Raw genomic sequence first — 4302 nt, 5'->3', positions numbered from 1 at the left:
TCACTTATACGTTGCCAACATTAAAATAGGCGATTGTTACTTCTCTGAGGCTTTGTGCTTTTTTTTCTCCTTCTCTTCACAGGGTTTAAATACAGGGCAGGGGCCTGGATTGAAACGTTTAAACTGATGACCAAGTTCATTGTCGTTTTAATCATCGGATCATCTTTCTGATGGGTTGTTCGGAAGTGAAAACAGTGGTGCTAGTCATAAAATTTCACGGCAGGCTTGGCGGGTCAGTTGTGCTTTGGCTCTGAAATCTCTGTAGCATCAGATGTGTTGCCAGGTCTATATTCTCTTTAATAGGCGACCATTTAGACAGATCGTGACATGTGAGTTCTCTCCTATTTTGTTCCATCAAGATCGTGTCAAAGAAAACCCAGCCTCTGTATGAAGGCAAACTCTACTTTTTCTAAAGCAAGCTGAAAAAAATTTAGTTTAGCATCAGCAGGATAATAGCCTCAGTGACCTCCTCTTTACACTGTTTCTTCCACATAGTTGGAGTTGGAGCACTACCCCCCAACTTCTGTGAGTGGGTGCAGAAATAACAGAAGGGAAAGAATCAGATTCGGTGGAGGAAGGACACTGTGAAGGCAAAAAGTGCCATGGCCACCTGATGTTGCATGCCTCTCACTTGGCGGAGACAGTCATCAGGGCGAAAGCATCGCTGGGCCGTGCAGGAACAGCAGCAGGAAGAACGGCCTACGCTACACTCCAGCTCCTGCTTGGGCCCACGTTGCTTCATGGCGCACAGTCACGTTCCACGAGCCGGGCCCTGGGACTTGCTAAAATAGGAGCCAGGTCATAAATCCACTGGCTCTTTTGCATTGGGCCTGTTCATCTGCACTTCATCAGGTGGTAGTTCTCCATTTGAAGACACAAGCTGGACTTGGAATATGCAAGGAGCCCACTCCCTCTTAGGGTCACTGCCATAGAGAGGAGACACAGGCTTTTCAGCCAGACCCCGGGGACGGGAAGAGCTGAGCTTTGAGTTACTGCCAGAGTTGGCCATGTTCCTTGCTCCGCTCTTTAATTTCTTACCTCTAAAGTGATGAGAGCAATTCCATTTTGCAGGGTTATCTAGAGGATTAAGTACATTGACACATATAAAGTAAGAGGTGCATTGTTGGTGCTTACAGGTGGCTGGTTACTATTAATTTAAAAGAGACAGCAACGAAGACACTTTTACCTAAAAGTATTTAAGTTAATGAAGTAGCTTGGCTTCTTTGACCTTAATGAAGGGGATTTTAAGTTCTTAAAACATTTGAAAAAGTCATCAATTAGTGTTTACATTTTAAAACTCTCCTTTAATATTCTGTGGGATATGATCATTCCTGTGCATAGTAACTTCATTAAGTATCAACTTCTGAATCAGGCTTTCTATGCAACTCAGTAGGTGCTGTTTGTGAGTGAGCCAGTTCTGCAAACAGACTGTGACTTGTACAGGTGGCATTTAATAATAGTATAGCAGCCATCCTTTGTCTTCCATTTGTGGTTATACCATTTGACTGTTTATGGTAGAGTCAGCATTCCAAGGCAGCAAAAATTTCCTATCGTACTAATTTAACAATCATTTCTTACTTGGAGAAGAGAGGGCTCTATTCTTCGTGCCCATTGGCTTAGGGTTGTGGGGGGGCACTTTTTAGTTGCCAAAGAATAAGGTTGCTAATTATTTAATGTTTTGCATATTTTTCTTCTCTAAATGCCTCCCTTGTGCCAGCCCATCCTTGGGCTTGTCACACTCACCGCTTCTCTGCCTCTAGATGTGCGTATGCTTCTGCAGCTGTGCGGAGACACACGTCACCTCACGGCCCCGCCCTTCAAAGGTTACGTCTGCTGCGCGGAAGAGCAGTTGACTCTGCCGAAAGGGAACGTCTCATTGCACCCCTTTTCCACACCATCTGTCTGACCTGGACCCATTCCAAACACTACGGCTTTGCTGGCAGAACGGTCTTCCTGCTACAGAAGTTTTGTAATCTACTAATTGACAGGGTAAGGAAAATTTATATTTGGGTTACAGCTGAAAAGTTGGATGTTTCTTTGATGGGGATTTAAATACTGACATATGCTGCATTGGTTTTTGATTTTAGGCATTCCCGTTTGTGCACGGTCACGCACTCTCCCCTGTGTTCTCTGCCTCATTGAGAACACGGCATCCTTTGGAGAAGAACGTCAATGTGATCTACCAGAGAATTATCCTCTACTTAGTTTACTCATTAAGCAATGATTTTATTATTATTATCTCTTTGTAGTGTGAGACAGATGGCAAAGAAAGAGTTTGCTTTATTGAACAAGATGCAGTATCGGGCATGGCAGATCTCCCGGAATGGTTAACGTCCTCAGTAATCATCCTGTCTATTCAGTATCCTTACTTTTGTGCAGGCCCTGGTCCTACACTCAGCTCTTAATTTAAGTGGACGTTGTTATCAATCCCCTTTGTACACATGAGCTGAAGGCGGGAGAATCCCAGAGAAGGAAGGGCCATTAAAATTGTGCTGTTCAAGTTGACATTTGTGGTTGTCCTTACCTTGACATTGTGCTTTAAAACGCAGTGGGGTCTAACCCACGGCAGCGAGTGTGGTTACACTCGGCGATCCAGACCCCCGTCCCTACAGCACGGTCCTCTCTGCACAGAAGCTGAACAAGCTGAACGCACGTGCGGGGCATTGCACACGTGGGGTGTGGTGCTGCGCCTCTGGGCCTCTGGTCTCCACTGGCCCTCCTCCCAGTTGTGGCCCCTCACCTTGCCCCGAACAGCGCTGGGCTGGAGGAAAGATGAGAATAAAAGAGGATTTCTTCCTTACCTTTGAAAACTTCAAAGAAACTGCTCCCAGTCTGGTTCTGATGATCCAAGTATCAGTGCAAAGCACACATAAACGTCTGAAATCCGCACACTGATCGGAAATAGTTTTTGGAAAGTCGGGTTTAATCCCACGAGCCAAATGATCACTACCAACAGTGATCAGGAAAAACCAAAGTCCACAGCAAATTTTAATTTAGCAAATGCATAAAATGTTCAAAAGAGCAGAGGTCTCATTTACATTCCTCCCTCTTATATGGGATTTTCTTCTATATTAGTAATTAAAGGACGCAGGCTCTAGAGCGCAACTGTATCACATAATAGCCATCGGGGACACGCTAACAACTTCCTTGAAGTAACGCACACTAGGGTGTTTATGGTTCAGTGTCACATAGACTCTCTTTGATCTAAATTAGGATTCATTGGCAAACTCACAATAGGCTCCACATGTATCCCTCTCAACCTCTTTCTTTTAATCATGGAAATTAGAGATGGAAAATACCCATTAAGTCACTTAGTCCACTTCCCTGCCAGGGTGAAATTGTTGCCTGTGATACATGGGTAAGGCTTGGTCCAGCTTACATTTAAATGTCTCAGGGGATATGGAGGCTCCTGATTTTATAATTTTCCCCTTTCCCTGAACACTCAAAGGGGAAAAAATATAAAACAGAGGAAGTGGTTTTCTTTGCTCCTGATGGGTTGGAGGTAAATGTCGGTGGGTGGAGTGAACGTGATCAGTTGGTGTCAACTTTCTGGAAACCACACCCCTTCCTATGGCAGTTTCGTTACTCATGGGTACGCAGTGAGGGTCAACCCCTGTCCCCGGCATGTTTCACTCTTCAGCTCAGTGGAACTCTTCCAAATTCCTGGGCGGTTCCTGTAAACTCAGGCGAGCAAGCACTCCAGATCTGGTGGGAGAGGTGAGGCCCCACCAAGGAGAAGCTGTCTCTTTTAAGCTTCTTGGTTGATGGGATGTAAACTGCACAGGCCCTCATGGTTAGTGTGTGATGTCACTTCTGTGGTGTGAGCTCATGAATGGAGCACTGCCAGTCTTCCTCTGGTGAGTGACCGGCTGAGGTATTTTTATGCTTTGAACATTTGGCATCTGAAAGATGAGAAATGTGTGCTGTTGCATAATGAATTCTCTCCCTGACTCATGTTCGGCCACAGAAAACTGTCCCTCGGCATCTGCCCACGTCTCCAGCTGTTGAAGTCAGTTGGTGGGGAAGCAGCATAACCCCCGTGACCATTTCCTCAACGGGATCTCCACGCGGCAGAGGCTGGGGCGAGGCTTCAAATGGGAAATGCGGTCCCATTAGGAGATTTGTCGTTTGGGTTTGTTTCAGAGGCTTCCTCTTAGTGTGTTACAATCAGTGGTGCGATTGCACCAACTGAGGGAAGTCTGGTGGGTGGACATTTCAAATTCTGATGCAGATGCGTTGGAGTGTGATTATCTACATCGTAAAACGGAAGTCCTTCCCCACCCACTGTGGACTTCATTAAAT

At 45.6% G+C, this 4302-nt stretch overlaps 1 long non-coding RNA gene across 1 annotated transcript; it reads left to right on the top strand.

The window, feature by feature from the left end:
- Positions 1-1532: 1532 nt before the first annotated feature.
- Positions 1533-2505, top strand: LOC112305834 (uncharacterized). The gene is made up of 2 exons (XR_002974864.3): positions 1533-1989; positions 2088-2505. It is a non-coding gene; the product is annotated as an uncharacterized lncRNA (long non-coding RNA).
- The last annotated feature ends 1797 nt before the right edge of the window (positions 2506-4302 follow it).

The sequence above is a fragment of the Desmodus rotundus genome, chromosome 2 (assembly GCF_022682495.2).
Source record: "Desmodus rotundus isolate HL8 chromosome 2, HLdesRot8A.1, whole genome shotgun sequence".
NCBI lineage: Eukaryota > Metazoa > Chordata > Mammalia > Chiroptera > Phyllostomidae > Desmodus > Desmodus rotundus.
The sequence above is the reverse complement of the archived record's forward strand: the minus strand, read 5'-3'. Positions and strand labels throughout refer to the sequence as shown.